The sequence below is a fragment of the Choloepus didactylus genome, chromosome 19 (assembly GCF_015220235.1).
Source record: "Choloepus didactylus isolate mChoDid1 chromosome 19, mChoDid1.pri, whole genome shotgun sequence".
Classification (NCBI taxonomy): Eukaryota; Metazoa; Chordata; class Mammalia; order Pilosa; family Megalonychidae; genus Choloepus; species Choloepus didactylus.
This window is the reverse complement of record NC_051325.1, coordinates 29358397-29380552: the sequence shown is the minus strand read 5'-3', so window position 1 is coordinate 29380552 and position 22156 is coordinate 29358397. Positions and strand designations below refer to the sequence as shown.

At 38.2% G+C, this 22156-nt stretch overlaps 1 protein-coding gene and 1 pseudogene across 1 annotated transcript in view; one reads left to right on the top strand and one right to left on the bottom strand.

The window, feature by feature from the left end:
- Window positions 1-22156, top strand: part of CDS2 (CDP-diacylglycerol synthase 2) — an 83614-nt gene that overhangs the window by 2294 nt on the left and 59164 nt on the right. The gene's annotated exons all lie outside the window — the stretch shown is intronic.
- LOC119515176 lies at window positions 18369-19439 on the bottom strand (annotated as a pseudogene).

The window sequence follows — 22156 nt, the reverse complement described above, 5'->3', positions numbered from 1 at the left end:
TTCTGTTAAAAGCCAGATGTAGCATTAGAGTGGAGCAAGGCAGTCAGCCCTCCCTCGCCATCACTCAGCATTTCTAAATTATCTTGTATGGGACTTTTAATAATAAGGACACATTTTTAAGAACTGTGAAAAAGCATTGTTTGCTTTTGATGTATAGATATATTAGTTTTTTTAATCCTGATTTATTCTGTTTCACAGTTTGGAAAAAACCTGCTTCTATGATTTTGGCTTTGCTGATATCCTTATGGTAGAACTCAGAGCAATTAGAAGTGATAAAACAAACATGTCTTTTTAGGGCAATGCATCGTGGAATGGGAATTCACTTACATCGTGGCAGAAAAATTCAGAGAACAATTTCAGGTCAGTTCCTTAAAAGAACTGGCACTCATTTGAAAGAATCCTTAAATTGTTATAATTGCTTAACTACTGTGGCAAAAATGTCTTGTAAATAAGCAATCATTAGTTTCAAAATAATCTGGAAAATGTTTTTAAGTCAGAGTTATTTTATTATATTTAGCATCCTAGAATAGAATTTTCAAAGCCAATTGCTGTAAAGGAAATGTTCTCCTCTGGGAACTGTGATTATAATTTTAAAATTCCAAAGTGCAGAATAGTTGCCAAACTAAGAAACTTGGAATTGAAGCATTGGGAATGATCCCCTTCCCACTCAACCATGTTTTCCCTAAGGCTCTCAGGAAAGAAAAGGATGAAATGTGGGCTGCAGACTGCCATCTTAAAACTTATGATTGGGTGGGCAGTTTTGGAGACTTTGTTTTGGAGATTATAGTGAAGACTCTGGGGTTTCTGCTTTCTTTAGATGTTGTAGTACTAGTTAAATTAGAACTTTACTTGTTTCATGCTTTCTTTCTAGATAGGTGAAACCAGTATGGTAAAGAAATAGTGGCATAATTTAGAAAGGGGAGTTTAAATTTTATCTGAAGATAGTGGTTAACTGGGGCTTGAGAGTCAGCTAGATCGATCTCGAACCTGGGTTCTGTCTCTTACTAGCCATGTAACTGAGCAAATTACTTAACTTGCTGAAACCTCAGTTTGCCCATCCTTAAAATGGGGGTGGGATAAAATAGCATCTGTTTCATGGTGGATCTATGTGAACTAAATGAGTATTCATATTATGCAATTAAGGCAGGGCTTGATATAATAACTCTTACTGGTTAAAATATATTTTATAGGGAAAAACTGTTACTGGTTAAAATATATTTTATAGGGAAAACCTTTAGTATCCACCCTCCACTTTGGAAAGGTGATTGAATCTTCAGGTTATAAGTGTTTGGAATATCTGTTTATATTCCTTATATTTTAAGGAAAGCTTTGTAGAAAGTTATGGCCTTCTGTGGCCTATCTCTTCAGTTAATCTTCTTGCTGAATTTTTCAATATTCAGAATCACAGTCAAGCTTTAATTTTGGAAGGAGCACTGGGCATCACTGTATATAATTATCTTCCCTTCATAACACCAGCTATACTATAATTTAGGACACTGTTGAACAATTAAAAATGATTTTCTGATAGACTTAGAGAATGTACTGCTAAAGCAATAATGTCTTATTTTAAGAGCTGTAACTACTTCAGATGTGGGAGAAAATGCTATATTTTTGGTATCATAATTTTTTTTTTACCTTGTGAAATAACCTGGGAATTGAAAAAGCGGTAAACCTTAATTATGGTTCCCAGACATAAGTGGGCAGAAGAGGTGAAAGACTGATTTGTCGTATAACCCGTGAAGTTCATTTGTGTTTATCAAACCATATAATTTTATTTTCAAAACTCAATTATTTCCTAATTTATGACTATTTAAAAGTAGTGTTCTTAAAAAGCTAGTGTTGCTTTAAATGTTTTATTTGCCCAGATTTATATGACATTTCAATAGAAGAATTTAATCTTTTTTAAATGCAATTTTATTGATATATATTCACATACCAGATAATCATCCAAATAATATCTTTTTAAAATGCTAATTTGATCTCACTGGATGTTACAACTAGAAGGGGTCTTACTGGTGGTTATTTCATAGAAGAGGATACCATGACCCAGTTTGTTACTTGCACAAGGTCACAGAGCTGGTTAGATATAGAGCAGTTAATAGTATGAAGGTCTTCTGTTTCCTGCTTTTACTCACATTGTTGCACAATGCTGCCTTCGAGAGTACAGAATTAATTCACAGACTAAGAGTTCTTGCATTGATTAACTTTGATAGGAAAAATGGCCAAATATCACCTATTTTTCTTATATGGCTACAAAATTAGAAAAATAGCAAAATGTCTTTCAATATGTCAAATATTAAAAAAGTAAGCTCTTGTTTGTAAGTGTGGCAATTCTGTGAGAAAAAAAGTATGTTTTTTTAAAATTCAATTTTATTGAGATATATTCAGATACCATACAGTCTTCCAAAGTATACAATCATTTGTTCACAGTACCATCATATAGTTTTGCATTCATCACCCCAATCTATTTTTTGAACATTTTCCTTGTACTAGAAAAAGTAAAAATAAGAATAAAAAATAAAAGTAAGAAAGAACACCCAAATCATCCCCTCCTCGCACCTTATTTTTCGTTTAGGTTTTTGTCCCCATTTTTCTACTGTTCCATCCATTTGCTGGGTAAAGGGAGTGTGATCCACAAGGCTTTCACAATCACACTGTCACCTCTTGTAAGCTACATTGGTATACATTCATCTTCAAGAGTCAGGGCTACCAAGTTGCAGTTTGATAGTTTCAGGTGTTTCCTTCTAGCTATTCCAATACACTAAAACCTGAAAAGGGATATCTACATAGTGCATAAGAATGCCCATACCAGAGTGACCTCTCGACTCTGTTTAGAGTCTCTCAGCCACTGAAACTTTATTTTGTTTCATTTTTGCATCCCCCTTTTGGTCAAGAAGATGTTCTCAATCCCACAATGCCGGGCCTGGATTCATCCTTGGAGTCATATTCCATGTTGCCAGGGAGATTAACACCCCTGGGAGTCAGATCCCACGTAGGGGGGAGGGCAGTGAGTTCACCTGCTGAGTTGGCTTAGCTAGAGAGAGAGGGCCACATCTGAGCAACAAAGAGGTACTCAGGTGGAGACTATTAGGCACAATTATAAGTAGGTTTCATCTCTCCTTTGCAGTAATGAGCTTCATAAGGGCAAGTCCCGAGATAGAGGGCTCGGCAAAAAAGTGTGTTTTTTTTGGTACAGAAAGTTGGTAAAATTCAGTTTTCCTGGTTACTGGGTGACTTGCTGATTCATATCATTTGAAGTTTGTCCCTGGGACCAGCCACTTGGGTATCTTCAAAGGAGCTCCCAGTGCAGTGCTTGGAGACCAGAAGGCTCCTCATTCAGAGCAGCATGTGAGGCTGATTCTTAGTATTGGAACTGTTTGTTCTGGCAATAGCAGTTCATTTAGTACTCAACATTCCTTCTCCTGAGAACATTTAATGAGTCCAGTGTCTGCTATATGCAGGCTCCACAGCTCTGACAGAGGCTGCATGTCTGTGCTCATGAGCTGAATGTCCAGGATGTTAAGATACCAATTTTGGCTCCAAATAATCTTTTCTTTCTCTACTGATTTGAAAAAATCATATCATTTTGAATGTATCTGAGAAACTCTTTTAAGACGAATCTTGTAGCTGATTTCACAGTGCAGATAATCACCCTTTAAACTGTCTGAAAAATTTTGAACATCAATATGTGGTTTCTGTATTTTATCTTTTCTGTAATCAATATAGGTGGTATGTATTAAATTTGTTAAATTCCATTAGGCTTGTCAGATACCTTGTGTATGGTAACTCCTACGCGCAGCTTATTAACCAACTTCTAAACTGACCTGCTGCTGGAGGCTGTAGGGGAGAGAAAATGCAGCCGTTCATGCACAGTGTTGTCTTGGATTTGGAAAGGAGGCAGAGATACTCTGCCCCTTGATGATTAATTTTGCCAGGATCTTGTTGACAGAATGAAAATTTGTTCCTGGCATTGGACGGAGTGCTTTGCCTTCCAAGTTTTGTCACATGGTGGCTACTTGTTTGGGGTGCTATGAGTTGTCCTCCTCCCCTCCCCCCACCAGTCTCTGTGAAGCAGACTTGGTCCTCAGCAGCCAACTCATCCTGCCAGTCCTGATCTTTGTTCTCCTATTGTTTGTCGCAACAGTAGGGATGGCATATGGCCCACTAAATTGAATGTCCTTTTAAAGAAAGTGAAACTTTATGACTTTATTTTGACTAGGCAGTACCTGGTTCAAAATTTGAGAGGAGCAAAGGTATATAATGTGAAAGCCTTCCTCCCTCCTATCTAGTTTTCCTCCCAGAGGTATCCCCTCTGCCACCCTTGTGTCTTCTTGCTGTTGGTATGGAAGAACCTGACCTGTCTTTCCAAAAATCAAACGTCCTTTTGATTGCTGTCCATTCATGGCTGTTCCTTGGTATTAGGGTCACTACAGGGCCAGCCTAGGGCTTCTCTGTGAAGACTTTGCTGAGGTTTTCAGAGAACTCTCAGGGTCTGGGACTTACTGGCAACACTCTGCTCCTGGGTGTCTGATGCTGAGAAGGTGTCTCTCATTGACTCCAGTCCCCTCAGTGGGTGACGCGTAGAGCCATGACCCCATATTCCATGGCCTGCTAGTCCTGTGCTTCCAGTGGTCTGCAGAACATTGGCAGTATATGTCCCTCAGCACAAACTACTTTGCCTTAGATCTGACTTCTCTTGTCCTCTACACTGACTCTCCTTCTGTGTGCTGTCCTCTGCTAATAGAGTCACACAATTCTCAGTTACTCGGGCTTGAAATCCTCTAGTCCTTTGTTTCCTCTTGCCTCACTCAGTCCAGGTCACAGGTTCTAACCATATGTTACCTGGATTCATTACTGGTTGCTCTTCTATGTCTTAACATTTTTCCTACTTCAAGTTGATGCTTACACTATTTTAAACCCTTCTACTTGATCTTCCTCCCTTCAGGGTTTGTGATTTGTTTCAGCCCCTTCTAATCCATCTGTCCAGGGTATCTTCTGCAGCTTTGATTTGTTTGCTCTGAAACCATCCTATGAATTATAGAAAAAAAATGATAAAATTCTGGCCTCTTTTTCAGAGCTTTTAAACTTGATCCTTTATAGCCTTCTCTCTTAACTGGCCCATCCTTCTGCTTGGTGCCTTTGTGTCAGGGGTCTTGCCTCTTGCTATTTCCAGCCTTTGAAATGTGCTTGCTTTTTCCGTTACTTCTCCTCATCTCTATGTATTTAAGTCCTGTTTGCTGAAAAATCCATCAGACCTTCCCCAGCTGGAACTGATCCAGACAAAAATTTAATTGTAGAAATCACAGAAATGTGTACAAGTGAGAGTGAAATTCATCTACAGTTCTGTCATTCAGAGAAAGTTATTTTTTTAAAAATGGGGGATGTATCTTTTGTATGCATATTGCTACACAAGTCCAAATATATATAGTTGCAGCCACGTGATCTGACCGCTTTCCTTTTTATGTTGTAAGAAGCATTTTCCCAAGTCATTAAGCTTCTTTGCAAACATTATTTCAGACTATATTTCATTATGAAAGAAACAGATGAATGTGAAAGATACTCATTATAGATGCACCAAAAAGAAGCTAAATCGCCTTAATCCTGCCACTCAGAGATACCATGTAATGTTTTGGTGTGTATCCTTTCTTTTTATACAAAGCACACATTCCTGCACTACATGTTCTCCTGTTTTATAACCCATTGTTTTGCACTGAAGAATATGCTCTAAACGTATTTTTAGGTCTTAAAGCATTCTAGCCCAGAGTCATTTTAAATGGCTGTGTGTTATTTCATTTTATGGCTGTATCTCAACTTATTACTGAACAAGGCATTTAAGTTGTGTTATGTTTTTTGCCATTGTGAGCAATGCTGTGGAAAGTAGCCTTGTAAAAAACTTCTGACCATGCACAATATCTTGAATAAGTTCCTGTGTTTAGAACTGCTGACTCAAAAGCAGATGTACATTGCTTAAGCTTAGATACAAATAATTTATTTCCTTCGTGTGTTAAATTTGTAGCTACCATAACTACATGAAAGTGTCCTTGTGACCCCTTCTCCCCCAAAGTCATACTGAGTACTCATGTTCTTGAGTTTCGGAGAGGCCCATGGTCTGTGGTTGCAGGCAGAGACCTGAGACGTGGACTGCCTCCTTCATTGCCTGGCTTCAGTGCTCATTTGCCTCAGTTTTCTCATCTGAACCACGGGGTTGGTGATTGTATCCATTTCATAGGGTTGTTCCCTTTCTAGACAGACTTTAGTTTAGAGTGACCAAATAGTTGATTAGAGAAGTTTCTCTTTACAGACATAACTATAAAAGGAATGATAAAATGAGAATTTTAAAATTTTCCAACACCCGGTGAATTCATAGAAAAAGACAATACTCCTCAATGCTGCTAACATCACAGAGACAACCAGATGTTGTGTACCTCCTGTTGGAAGTATACAACATTATCTTTGAAGGAGGTGGTTCTCAAAACAAATCATGCAAGCCTGATCAAGACTCTATTTCTAAGTACTAGAATTTACAGGAAATTCAAGGGGCAGAAGAGCACGTTGAAAAGCAAAAACAGCACAGGACAAATGACCTGGTTGTGGTTGCTTTAGTAAATAAATAAAAGGAGATACTCCCCCACTCCCCCCCCCCCCACACACACACAAGAGGGAGAAAGGACGCTGGAATGGAGAGAGGGGTAAAGGTACTGATGGGTGGGGAAACCTATAGATTAATAGACTTAAGGCATATTAATGATTCCTAGACCTTATTTTAACTCAAACTGCTTTAAAGAGGAAAAAAATGGAAATTATTAGGTTAATTTGAATACTGGGTGTCTAAAACAAAGGGATTGTTCATTGCTTAAGGCGTGATAATGGTATAGTGGATTTAAAAGTCACTATACATTAAAATTAAGTACTTCTGTTTATGAAACTAATACTAAGAAAGTGAAAAGCCATGGACAGGAGATATTTACAAAAAATATATCTGACGCAGGACTCATCCATAATCTATAAGAATTCTTACAAAACAAATAGATATGGAAAGATAACTCAATAGAAAAATGGACAATTCACCTGGTCAGTAAACTTATCAACAGGTGCCCAGCATGATTAGTCAATATGATGTGATGTACTTGAATCTTCTTGTATTTTAGAAATTTCTCAATTTCAGTTTCTAATATGTTAAGTATCTTTTGGTATAACCCACATAAACAATTATTGGAGTCCTTCATAATTAAGAGTGTAAAGGGGTCTGAGACCAAAAAGTTTGAGAACTGCTGCCCTAGTGAACTGTAGTATTCACTAAGGAGGAGGAGGGTTGGAGCACTCATTGTCAATGGGAGTGGAAGATGGTGTTGCAGACCAGTTGGGGCGTAGGGTCACACCCCCTTTTGCTCTCGAGTGTCCCAGTTTGGGTGATACCTTATTTGGTCACCCTAACAGTGGGGGTCCATTTCAGGCGGCTTGTCAGACTCAATGAGTCACGTTTGTTTCGGCGCTGCTGTAGAGCTTCCTGAGCAGGACGGCTTTCATATTTCCTGTGCATGATGGTTTAGGATGGAAAAACTGCAGAACGAAGCTTTGTTCCTTTTCTGGTTTTTACGTTCAGAAATACCTTTGTATGATTCTATAAGATGTCAGGCCAGTTTTTAAAAGAAAACTTCTCGTCATATCTTCACAAAGAGTATTTCACCAACATGCCTCTCAAAATGCCAGCAGCTTTGGAGATATGTATCTCTTTTGACTTTGACATACTTCTCAAAATGTGTAATGATTCTGACATTATCCCAGTGTTATTTGGAACATAACTTGAAACTTTGCCACACATTGTTTTGTTAAAAAGGCTGATGGATTTTTGAAATATAAATATACATTTTTTTCTATATAAACATTGACTGAAAACATCATATTAAGGTTCATGAATTTCTGTGAAGTCTGTGCATTAAGAATCAAGGTATATTGAACTGGAGAGGGTTTGCTGGGGGTATTTGTGTAATCTGGTTCTCTTTTTGACTTGAATAGTACATTCACTTCCTCCCCACGAGAGACAGCGTGAAAGTCAGTCTAGTTGTCACTTCATCAAGTGTCACAGAGCAATGCCCTGTATTCTCATCGGGTCTGGCAACTGAACTAAAAGGAGATTACCTGTCATCCCTCTCCTCTCCAAGTACAATTGTGAAGGAGGGACAGTATGAAGGGGGCCAGGATAACCAAGATAAACCTTCCCCTCAGACAAGGACAAGAAAGGGGGGGGCGGGGAGAGGGGAGACAGCCGTGTCTTACACCATCTCTCTCCCAAGTGGGAATTAAAATAAAAAATTTTTTTACTTGGAGAAGTTCTAGGTTTACAGGAAAATCATATATATATGTTACTAGAATAAAAATTAGAAGATAAAACATGGGACTGTGCAATACAGTGAACCCTATTGTAAATGATGGACTATAGATAATAAAGCAATAATAAAAATGTTCTTTCATGAATTATAACAAATGTACCACACTAATGCAAAGGGTTAAATAATAGGGTGAGATATTGGACTATAGTTAATGCTATAATATATAATAGCATTATATGATGAAAGCGTCATAATATTCTTTCATCAGTTGTAACAATAGTACCACACTAATACAAAGTGTTAATAATGGGAGGTGGGGTGTGTATGGGCATGCCATTTGTATATTGTCATTTGAGAAATGGCTATTCACATTTTTGCCCATTTTTACTTTGGGTGCTAGGATTTCTTTAAAATATTCTGGATATTAAACCCTTATTAGATATGTGGTTTCCAAATATTTTCTCCCTTTGAGTAGGTTGTCTTTTCACTTTTGTGATGAAGTCCTTAGAGGCATAAAAGTTTTTAATTTTGAGGAGAGCCCATTTATCTTTTCTTTTTTTCTTTTGTTGCTTGGATTTTGGATGTAAAGTCTAAGAAAACCTTGCTTAACCTAAGATCCTGAAGATATTTCCCTTCATTTTCTTCTAGGAGCTTTATAGTCCTGGTTCTTATATTTAAATGTTTGATCCATTTTGAGTTTATTTTTATAAATGGTATGAGATGGTATGGATATGGATATACAGTTTAACCAGCACTATTTATTGAAGAGACTGTTCTTTCCCAATTGAGTGGACTTGGCAGTCTTGTCAAAAATCAATTGGCTGTACACTCCCTGAGCAAACGAATATAACTCAGCTGAGCTCCAACTGGGGTTTTAATTAGCAAACATGGACTGCTCAGTATAAGCTACGAATCCCCAAGCAGACAGAGGTGTCAGATTCCAGAAAAAGAATCTAGTATATAGAAGGAATTTATGACCTAGGGACCCTACAGCTTATCTCAGAAAAACCAGGTGTGCCATAAACTAAAGGATAAAGGCTGTTCAGGGCTGTTCCAGCCATGGTGACGTCTCGACTCCCAGGGGGCAGATGAGGCAAGATCAGATATGCCCATGAGATGAGCAAAGAGAAAGGCCTGCTCTCCCTAGATAGATAACACAATTACATTTCAAAGAAGAATAATGCTCAGAACCCTAGCAACGAATCAGCCCAGAAATTGGTAGACACACATCCAATCGAGGCATAGGACACACTCAGCAGGCACCCTTCCCCCCCAACACCCTCCCATCCCAATGTGGATTTTTCCTTTAAAAAATGCTGCTCTCAGGTAGAGAGTTGGAGCCATTTTCTTTCTTTCTTTTTGCTGGCTCCCACCTGCTTTCTTCCTCTAATAAACCTTAAACTCTCTACGTAAACCATGACTTTCTGCATTGTGTGGATTCCTGAACGTCTCCAACCTAACAAGAGGCTTTTGGTGATGACCGACCTTAGGGAGCTGGAGGACCTCTGTGGGAGGGAGGGGGAGCCCAGAAGACCGGGTGCTGTCTCTGGCCGACGGGTGAAACTGAGGTCTCAATGTCTGTGATTAACTGTACAAATATTAGAAATCTCTCTCATGAAGTAGAGCAAATGTATGACACTATAACTAGAAGTTAATAATAGAGGGGCATACAGGAAAAAATATGTATATCTGTTGCAAACTATATACTACAGTTAGTAGTTTTTTAACATTCTGTCATCAACAGTAACAAATGTACTATACCAGTACTGTGAATCAATAATGGAGGAGGGGGTGGTTAGGGGTATGGGAGGATTTGCGTTTCCTTTTTTTGTGTGTCTATTTCTTTTCTGGAATAATGAAAATGTTCTGAAAATTGAAAAAATTAACTGTAGTGATGGATGCACAGCTGTATGATGGTACCATGGGCAATTGATTGTACGCTTTGGATCTTTGGATAATTGTATGGTATGTGAACAATTCAATTCAAAGAATAAAAACAAACAAACAAAAATCAATTGGCTGTAGATGGGTCTATTTCTGAACTCTTGATTTGATTTCATTGGTTTATATGTCTATCCTTATGCCAAAACATGCTGTTTTGATCGCTGTAGCTTTATAATAAGTTTTGAAGCCAGGAAATGTGAGTCCTCCAATTTCGTTTTTCTTTTTTAAGATGGTTTTGCCTATTTGGGGCCCCTTATCTTTCCAAATTATTTGGTGATTGGCATTTCCATTCATGCAAAGTAGGCTGTTGGAATTTTGATTGGGATTGCATCAAATCTGTAAATCATTTTGGGTAGAATTGACATCTTAACAATATTTAGTCTTCCAATCCATGAGCATGGATTGTCTTTCCAATAATTTACATCTTTGGTTTTTTTTAGCAAAGTTTTGTAGTTTTTCTGTGTATAAGTCCTTCACCTCTTTGGTTAAATTTATTCCTAGATATTTAATTCTTTTAGTTGCTATTGTAAATGGATTTTTCCCTTGATTTCCTCCTCAGATTGCTCATTACTAGTATATAGAAACACTACTGATTTTTGCGTGTTGATCTTGTACCCCTCCACTTTGCTGTACTCATTTATTGGCTCTAGTAGCTTTTTTGGAGATTTTTGAGGGATTGTTCTGGTTAGCTAATGCTGCCATTTGCAAAACACAAGGAAATGGATTGGCTTTTATAAAGGGGGTTTATTTGGTTACAAAGTTACAGTCTTAAGGCCATAAAGTGCCCAAGGGTACCTTCACTGGAGAAAGGCCATTGGCATCTGGAAAACCTCTGTTACTTCGGAAGGCACGTGGCTGGCATCTGCTTGCTCCCAGGTTGTGTTTCAAAATGGCCTTCTCCAAAATGTTGCTCTTGGGGTGTTTTGTCCTCTCTTAGCTGCAGCTCCTCTTCAAAATGTCACTCTCAGTTGCTCTCCAAAATGGCACTCACAGCTGCTCCGAGTTTCTTCTGTGAACTCCTTTATACAGTTCCAGTGATCTGATTAACACCCGTCCTGAATGGGCGGAGTAAACACCTCCATGGAAATTATCCAATCAGACGTTTCACTTACAGCTGGTTGAGTCACATCTCCATGGAAACACTCAGTCAAAGAATTCCAATCCAATCAAACTAATACGTCAGCCCCCACAGGATTGTATTTTTTGGAGGACATAATACATCCAAACTGGCTCAGGGACTTTCTTGTATATAGGATGATGTCTTCTGCGAATGGTGAAAGTTTTACTTTTCCTTTCCAATTTGGATGTCTTTTATTTCTTTTTCTTATCAAACTGTTCTGGCTAGAACTTTCAGCACAATGTGGAATAACAATGGAGACAGTGGACATCCTCGACTTGTTCCAGATCTTAGAGGGAAGGTTTTCAGTCTTTCACCATTGAGTTAGCTGTGGGTTTTTTAGATATGCTCTTTATCATGTTGAGGAAATTTCCTTTGATTACTACCTTTCAAAGTGTTTTTATCAAGAAAGGATGCCAGATTTTGTCAAGTACATTTTTCTCTGTAGATCGAGATTGATCATGTGGTTTTTTCCTTTCAATTTGTATATTACACAATTGGTGTATTACACTAATTGACTTTCTTGTGTTGAACCACATTTGCATACTTGGAATAACACCCACTTGATCATGCTGTATAATTCTTTTGATGTGCTGTTGGATTTGATTTGCAAATATTTTGTTGAGGATTTCTGCATCTGTATTCATTAGAGAGATTTGTCTGTAATTTTCTTTTTTTTATGGTATTTTTTACTTAGCATGTCTTTTTTTTCCCCATTTTTTGAAATTGTGAACTTTAACATATATACATAACAATGATAACCTTCAGTGTATGATTTCATGAATAGAGAGCAAATCTCAAAGAATGTCATGGGTCACATTCCCACAACTTCAGCCATTTCCATTATTGTAAAATATACATACAGAAAGGTGTCATCTCTCGATGTACAGCTCAACAAACAGTCATATAGGTAATTTCAAAAATTGTTATGAGTTACAGTTCCACAATTTCAGATCTTTCCTAATTATGCAATACAAGGTATATACAGAAAGGTGAAGCCCTTCAAGGTACAATTCAACGAGCAGCTATAGAGAAATCTCAAGGGATGCTATAGGCTACAGTTCCACCATGTCATTTACCTCCTTTGAGCCGTTCCAACACCCCAGCATCAAAAAATATGTATATAATTATATGAAGTTTCAGTATTTATAGACCTTTGTTCAATCTTAATCTTGTTGCTACGCCTTCCTCTCACTTAATCTTTCTGCATCCTCAGGGGTGTCTAGGCAGTGAGCACTGTAACTTGTTCTTATTTAGGGGGGTGTTGACAGTATGGGGAAGGAGGCTGCATCTGATAGTTGATATTAAAGAAGCTGTTACCTCTGGGTTTTAGGACTTGTCTGGTATAGGAACACTTGAGTGGATTTAAGTTTCTGAGAGATAAAACTTAGTGATTGCATCTTTTATAGAATCTCAGGTAGGGACCTAGGTATTTGGGGACTACTTTTGTTAAGGTCATGGCATACTATGGCCAATTGGGATGTCTAGCTGGAGCTTGCATAAGAGAAACCTCCAGGATAGCCTCTCGACTCTATTTGGGATCTCTCAGCCACTGTGACCTCAGCTTTTTACCTTTCTTTTTTTCCCTCTTTTGGTCACGTAGTCATTTGCATTCCCTCACTGGCAGGGCCAGGCTCATTCCTGGGACTCATGTCCCACATCACCAGGGAGATTCATTCCCCTGGAAGTCATGTCCCTCGAGTGGGGGAAGTTAATGAATTTATTTGCTGAGTTGGGCTTAGAGGGAGAAAGGCCACATTGAGCAACAAAGAGGTTGCCTGGAGGTGCCTCTTAAGCATAATTATAGGAGGGTTCAGCCTCCTATTTACAACCCTAAATTTCACAAGAGCAAGTCTCAAGTCAAGGGCTTGATTTATTAAGTAGTGAGTTCCTAACTTGACTTAATATATATTCTATCCCAAGGTAAGTGGTCAGTTTCTTACATTATCTTCACTTAGTTGTACAGTCATCATCACTCTCAACTTTAAGCAATTTTCATAGCATAATACACCTTGTCAGCTAATTATTCATCCTGGTATTAGTGTAGAGTTGGTGAGATACTCCTATTACATATAGTCATTAATACGTAATGGTTAGTTTTTCCATACCACTCTGTTGTTAACCTTCTGCAGCAGTGTCATACCTTATAAGTATATCATACTAAGACTTATTTAGGTTTGTGGTGCTACTCTGTGGGTTACTTGCCTTTAAACAACCATTTACGAACATGTTCACCTTCAATGAGTCACTGATACTTATAATCTCATTAATGGACCATAGTCACTCCTGGTCATTCCTATACCATTAAGATCACCCTCATTATCACATCTGTACATACTAGATTATTGTTCCCCCTTCACTAGGTTCCGACTATCTCTAGGTTCCCTATATTCTACATTTTAAAACACTACATTTTTCACAGAGTTCACATTAGTGGTAACATACAATATCTCTCCTTTTGTGTTTGGCTTATTTCACTCAGCATTATGTCTTCAGGGTTCATCATGTTGTCATATGTTTCACCACCTCGTTTCTTCTTACTGCTACGTAGTATTCCATAGTGTGTATATACCACATTTTGTTTATCCACTGATCTGTTGAAGGACATTTGGATTGTTTCTATCTCCTGTCAATTGTGAATAATGCCGCAGTGAACATTGGTGTGCAGATTATCTGTTCGTGTCACTGCTTTCAGATTTTTTGGGTATATACTGAGAAGTGAAATTCCTGGATTATAGGGTAACTGGATATCTAGTTTTCTGAGGAACCAGCAAACTGTCCTCCAGAGTGGCTGTACCATTATATAGTCCCACCAGCAATGAATAAGAGTTCCAATTTCACCACATCGTCTCCAGCATTTGTAATTTCCTGTTTGTTTAATGGCAGCCATTATAATTGTTGTGAGATGATATCTCATTGTGGTCTTGATTTGCATCTCCCTAATAGCTAGTGAAGATGAACATTTTTTCATGTGTTTTTTAGCCATTTGTATTTCCTCTTAGAGTAATGTCTTTTCATATCTTTTGCCCATTTTATAATTGGGCTGTCTGTACTATTGTCATTGAGTTGTGGGATTTCTTTATATATGTAAGATATCAGTCTCTTATCAGATACATAGTTTCCAAATTTTTTTACCTTTGAGTTGGCTGCCTCTTTACCTTTTTGACAAATTCCTTTGAGGTACAGAAGCTTTTAAGTTTGAGGAATTTCCATTTATCTATTTTTCCTTTCATTACTTGTGCTTTAGGTGTAAGGTCTAAGAAGTGACCTCCTAATACAAGGTCTTGAAGATGTTTCCCTATGTTATCTTCTAGGAGTTTTATGGCACTGTCTCTTATATTGAGGTCTTTGATCCACTTTGAGTTAATTTTTGTGTAGGGTGTGAGGTAGGGGTCCTCTTTCATTCTTTTGGATATGGATATCCCGTTCTCCCAGCCCCATTTGTTGAAGAGATAATGATGTCCCAGTTCAGTGGATTTGGGGGTCTTACCAAAAATAAGTTGACTGCAGATCTGGTCTGTTTCCAAATTCTCAATTTAATTCCATTGATCAGATGCCTATCTTTGTGCCAGTGCCATGCTGTTTTGACTACTGTGCTTTATAGTAAACTTCAGAGTCAGGAAATGTAGGTCCTCCCACTTTGGTTTTCTTCTTTAGAATGTTTTTAGCAATTGGAGGCATCTTTCCCTTCAAATAAATTTGATAACTAGGTTTTTCAGTTCTGCAAAGTAAGTTGTTGAAATTTTAATTGGAATTGCATTGAATCTATAGATCAGTTTGGATAGGATTGACATCTTATCAACATTTAGCCTTCCTATCCATGAACATGGAATATTTTTCCTTCTCTTTGGGTCCCCTTCTATTTCTTTTAGTAAAATTATATAATTTTCTGTGTAGAGGTCTTTTACATCCTTGGTTAAGTGTATTCTTAGGTACTTGATTTTTTTTAGTTGCTATTGAGAATAGAATCTTTTTCTTGAGTGACTCTTCAGTTAGGTCATTTCTAGTGTATAGGAACATTACTGACTTTCGTGCTTTGATCTTTCATCCCACCGCTTTGCTGAATTGTTTATTAGCTTAAGTAGCTGTTGTCGATTTCTCAGGGTTTTCCAAATATATGGTCATATCATCTTCAAATAATGAGAGTTTTACTTCTTCCTTTCCAATTTGGATGCCTTTTATTTCTTCATCTTGCCAGATTGCTCTGGCTAGAACTTCTAGGACAGTGTTGAATAATAGTGGTGATAGCGGGCATCCTTGTCTCATTCCTGATCTTAGAGGGAAAGCTTTCAGTCTCTTGCCATTGAGTACTATGCTGGCTATGGGGTTTTCCTATATGCCCTTCATCATATTGAGGAAGTTTCCTTCAATTCCTACCTTTTGAAGTGTTTTTATCAAAAAAGGCTGCTGAATGTTGTCAAATGCTTTTTCAGCAGATATTAAGATGATAATTTGATTTTTCCCTTTGATCTGTTAATGTGTTGTATCACATTGATTTTCTTATGTTGAACCATCCTTGCATGCCTGGAATGAAGCCCACTTGGTCATGATGTATAATTCTTTTAATGTGCTGTTGGATTTGATTTGCAAGTATTTTGTTGAGGATATTTGAATCTATATTCATTAGAGATATTGGTCTGTAATTTTCTTTTTTTGTGGTGTCTTTATCTGGCTTTGGAATTAGGGTGATGTTGGCTTCATTGAATGAGTTGGGTTGCTGTTCTAGTTTGCTAATGCTGCTGACGTGGAAAACACCAGAAATGGATTGGCTTTTATAAAAGGGGTTTATTTGGTTACACAGTTACAGTCTTAAGGCCATAAAGTGTCCAAGGTAAGACATCAACAATCAGATACCTTCACTGGAGGATGGCCAATGGCATCTGGAAAACCTCTGTTAGCTGGGAAGGCACGTGGCTGGCGTCTGCTCCAAGTTCTGGTTTCAAAATGGCTTTCTCCCAGGATGTTCCTCTCTAGGCTTCAGCTCCTCAAAAATGTCACTCTTAGTTGCTCTTGGGGTGTTTGTCCTCTCTCAGCTTCTCCGGATCAAAAGTCTGCTTTCAAAGGCCATCTCCAAAATGACCCTGTAAGCTGAAGCTCTTCTCTCAGTTCCAGTGTGTTCTTCAAAGTGTCCCTCTTGGCTGTAGCAAGCTTGCTCCTTCTGTCTGAGCTTATAAAGTGCTCCAGTAATTTGATTCAGACCCACCCTGAATGGGTGGGGCAACACCTCCATGGAAATTATCCAACCAAAGGTCTTGTCCACAGTTGATTGAAACACATCTCCATGGAAACACCCAAAGGATTCCAAAATCTAATCAACACTAATATGTCTGCCCACACAAGAATGCATCAAAGATAATGGCATTTTGGGGACATAATACATCGAACTGGCACATCATATAAGCCTTTTTAAGTTTTCTTTGTTGAAAATTTTCATAAGAAACCTACAATTGGACTTTTTAAAGCTTCTTGAGGCTAGAAAGCCAAGCCAAGAACTTGACACCAGATTTCACCTGCAGTACCTATAGATTTGGGTGAAGTTCCCTGTTCTGGTTTGCTAAAGCTGCCATTATGCAAAATACCAAAGATGGATTGGCTTTTTTTTTTTTTTTTTTTTTTACAGAAAGGCAGAATTAAATTTTATTTCACATTGATACAAACCATGAAAAAGATTTACATTTTCCCACACTACAGCAAAACTTTTCAATGGAATAAGGTATCTTGACCATAAATAAGATGTTTATTTGTATAACTGAATATAACTTTATATTCTTCAAAATAAAAGACAATGTGTTTGTAAATGATTGTTTAAAAGTTTTAAATCCAGACATAAACATATGGCTTAATTATTAACATTCTATATTGTACACTGCCAAATTATTTCCTTTATCAATTAGCACCCATTTATACTGACGCAATTCCATCATTGTTTTATCAGTTGGAATAAAACCCCAAAGCTAGCAATTCAAAATACCAAGCATACACTTCAATTAAATATTAAACTGTGTGGTAATTATACCATATGTATCAAGTTCTGACTACCCTTTATTACCCAGAAATTTGTTTTCAAATAATTTTACAGTAATCTGAAAATACTGACTATATAAAATCAAAGGATTGCTATTTTTATGTTTGCACAAAAACTAAAAAATATCATTTGATTAAAGTCAAAATTTCAAAGACATTCACTGGCAGATAAAAACCAAAGCAAAATTTTCTGATGGATTCTAATTTTCCACAGTAGCTGGTTTCAAACATGTACAAAGTAAGTAAAATTAAACTCTATACTACAAGGAGAATCATCTTAGATCAAATCACCTTAGAAATTACAATTTTTAAGATCAAGTCTTAAAATTTCAGAACATAGTAAAGTATGATCTAATCATTCTTCCAGTTGATTACAGAAAATTAAAACCACAGAATCATTCTGTTCCCTGAACTAAAGATTCTAATAACTGAGTAAGTCTAAATTTGGACTAAAAAACAGTTAAAGAAATAAGTAGCACAGAAGTTTTAAGTGATGTCTGGTTTCATTATACGTATAAATACATCATAAATACCATATGTCTGTGATTCAGAATGTCAAATTACAGCATTTATTAACATCTGATGTCTATGGCAGGGAAGCAATATTTGGTCTCCTATGAAGGATAATAAAGGCAGAACACGTGTCTTTTCTAGAAAGGAGAAAAGAGTATTAAATGGAAATAATAAGAAAAAAAGTCTGGTCCCCCAAATAAAAGGGCATTAATTGAGGAGAGCAATATTACTCTTTCATTAACACTTAAAAGTATTATCCCTATTATTAGGAATTATATAATACCATCTCATTTTGTACTATCATTTTGATGTATATCAATACCACCTTATTTTGTATTACAATTATTATGTATATATGAATACATACATAAAAATACAGCCACTGTGTGGTGACTAGGCAGTTTGGGAATAAATCCATAGTCTAAGTCATGACGCACTTAAATCATTTATATCTTAATTACTCATTTATACCTGAACAAATTTTCTCTAAGCATACTAATAACTTCCAAATGATGTAATGAATATTCTGGTTGCAGTATTTTATTATTTTTCTGAATTACATTTGGGAAAAAGAAGCCAGCTGCTTCACCTATTTTAATACTAGTATTACTCTGGGATCACAATATACAGATACATGAAAAGAAACTTAAAAGAACATACATTTCCCATGAGGAGACATTTAGTTTGTGTCATTGGTACGTATTTGCAAAACATTCTAACACTGCAAACAAGAGGTTTCAGGATTGGGCACATTTTAAAAGTTTCTACTCTACTACAGTGATGCTGGTGTACTTCTACCCAAGGCCTCTTAGTGATGTCAATCAACTGACGGTAGGACTTTATCAATGAATTGCTTGATACCCATCATTTCCTGGTGACATGAACTGTGCATCAAGCCCCCATAGGTTTTGAAGGCTACATTGGCTGGATTTACCAGTGTTTTTAGCTTTTCAGTAGTAACGGAACCAAACATTAGGGGGACTAAGGGGTCACAATCTCCATGACACTGGAGGATAGATAATGTCTTTATTAGCGCCAGTGATAGGACCCTGTGGAAATGAATCCCGAAGTGGAAGCCAGCAACTGAGTGCAATGACACCTGCCAGTTTCTGCTGTGTGGTAAGAGCAGCATATAAAGATAAAGCTCCTCCCTGGGAAAATCCTCCCAAAATAATCCTGTTAGAAGGAATTCCATTCTTCACTTCTTGGTCTATCAAAGATTTGACATTTTCTGCCGCCTGCTTGATTCCAGGTTCATCTTCCTGTGAACCAGGTGAAAGCCCAATAATATCAAACCAAGAAGGCATAGTCATATTCATATTTAATGTTACAGGCATAACTGGCGCATGCGGGCAGATGTATTTGATATGTGAACTTCTGATACCTGCAAAGGCTTCTGCCCATCCATGCCCTGTGTCTCCCAATCTGTGAAGAAAAATAACCGCCGCGGTGGCCTTGCGGGCGGCGGGCACGATGGCGGGCAGCGGGGCTGACATGTTATTGCCGCACATGCACGGCTCAGCGGCCGCGGTCGGAAGCGGAAGGAAGAGCGAGCCGGTCGGGGCCTCAGACCAGCAACCGACAAGCGGGAGTCCCGGCCCGCCCCCCCCTGGCGCGCGCTCAGGCGCGTGCATGCCACTACGGCGCCGTGCCTCCCCCCTGGATTGGCTTTTATAAATGGGATTTATTAGGTTACAAATTTACAGTTCTAAGCCATAAAAGTGTCCAGATTAAGGTATCAACAAGAGGGTGCCCTCAAAGAAAGGCCAATAGTGTCTGTAACACCTTTGTCAGCTGGGAAGGCATGTGGCTGGCATCTGCTGGTCCTTTGTTCAGTTCTGGTTTTCAAATGGCTTTTCCAAAATGTCTCTCTCAGCTTCTCTGAGCTCCTTATCTCTGTGAGCTCTCTTAAAGGACTCCAGTGATCTAATCAAGACTCACCCTAAATGGGCAGCATCCACACCTCTATGGAAAAGATCTAATCAAAAGGTCTCACCCTCAGTTGGGTGATTCACACCTCCATGGAAACATTCAATCAAAAGTTTCCACCCAGCAAGATTAGTTTTAAAGATCATGGCTCTTCTGGGGTTCATAACAGTTTTAAACCAGCACAATCCCCAAGGTCTCATATGGTTCCTATGCTTGCCAGAAAATAACTTCTTTACTGACCTGTATAGCTGGGAACTCTGGAGCCAGGTACCAGACTGTTTTTTTCTGAGGGGGTTTTGTAAGCATTGGCTTCATAAAGTCAGCCTCAGTCTTTGGTCATGTCTGATTAAATGAGCATCATTCTCAAACATGACATTCCAGTCAAAGCCTTGGATATATAACCAGTATCTCCAATTATGTCCTGTTAAAAAGGAGAACAGATTCTGATCAAAAATAATTATATTACCATAAAGATAAGAATATTCAATAAGAATTTCTGAATTCTGGAGGGATCAAGCAGGGAGAAAAAGATGAATGTTTTATGAATTACAGATAGCTTAAGGGAAAAGAGCGAGGGATTCCTTGTACCTAGAAAATAGAACATTAAAACAACAGCAGTAATCAAAAAAAAAACTATGATCATTGTTTATCATTTCATTCAGTCATAGGTAATTAATCCTCCTTCAGCTCATTCTTGTGTTAGCAACTTCATGAATCCATTGTTGTCTCCACTAGAATTCTGGAGATCTTGATTCAGTGCAGCAGTATGGTCTCAAAGTTATTTAGCCAGTGTCATTAGAAGCCTGTGCCCCAGAGAACCTGGCATAGTCCTTTCCATAGGTCTGTGAGACAGTGCTTTTTGTTGAAGATGAAGCCTTCTGGCCTGTAGCCAAATGCACTTGCTTTCAGGGAAGCATCAGAGTAAAAACTATCCAAGAGAGAAAATGAGGCTAGAGAACGCAAAGCGTTCAAGGATGCCGTTGCCTGTCTTTCTCGCTCCCAGAACCATCAGCATTTGCCTTCATATCCTGTCCTCATCACCAAAATGAAAAAAAGAAAAAGTTTTGATGCAATTTAGGATCTCACAGCTTTATTGAGTGATAAATAAATCGGGCAGCATCCTATTCAGAAAGTAGAAGGGAGCTCCCTCTTATTTATCTTAATATGTTTTAGCCTCTGCTGCCTTACAAAATAACTAAAATTGTGTTTATATTCCATTTCTTTAAAATGACAGCAAAATCTCAGACTTCTATACCAGAAAGTACTCCCTGCCCTATTTCAATTGCAAGTAACTGAAATTAAACAACAATAGTAGCTTAAATAAGATGGAAATTAAACAACAATAGTAGCTTAAATAAGATGGAAGCTCATATAATAGATGTCTGGAGGTTGGCATTCCAGCAGCTTCAAAGAGTCAGGGATTCAGATGCCTTTTTCCTTGCTGTTCCACCATGCTGAGCATTTAGCTTCCACCTCTGGTCCAGGATGGCTGCTAGAATCCCAGCCATCACATCCACATTTCAGTGAACAGAAAGGAGGAAAGGAAGAAGAAGAAGCCTGCTCTTTTAAGGACACTTCCTAGGAGATGCACTCATTATTTCTGCTTACATCCCATTGGCCAGAACTCAGTCACTTGTCCTTGCCTAGTTGTGAGGGAAGATGGAAAGTGACTGTATTAGTTAGGGTTCTCTAGGGAAGCAGAATCAATGAGAGATGTTATGAATAAAAGATTTATAAAAGTGACTCCCGCAACTGTGGTTATGCACAAGTCCAAATTCCATAGGGCAATCAGCAAACTGGCAACTCCAGTGAAGATGTTCGATGAACTCCTCGGGAAACGAACTGGCAACTTCGACGAACTCCTCAGGAAACACTTTGCTGGGCAGCCGAAGAAAAAGTGAAGGTCCTCTGTCTGTCTTGCTTAAAGGTCTTCAACTGATTGGATTAAATCCAGCCAACTGCATTCTCTCATTGTGGAAGACATGCCCTTCGTTGAGTCATCAGTCACAGTTGCAGCCAATTGACTGATGATTTAATAAACCAGCCACAAACATCCTTGCAGTAATGGTTAGGCCAGTGCTTGCTTGACCAGACAGCTGGGTACCATCACCTGGCCAAGTTGACACATGAACCTAACCATCACAGTGTCCTTTCTAGGTGGCCATATGTCTGGCTAAGCATTGCGGCTCCTGTAACAGGGGTGGAGAAGGAGAGTGGATGATGGGGACAAGGAACACTCTTTAAAAACTTCCAAACACCAGAAGAGACCATGGGAAAAAGTGACAGGGATTCTAAGAAG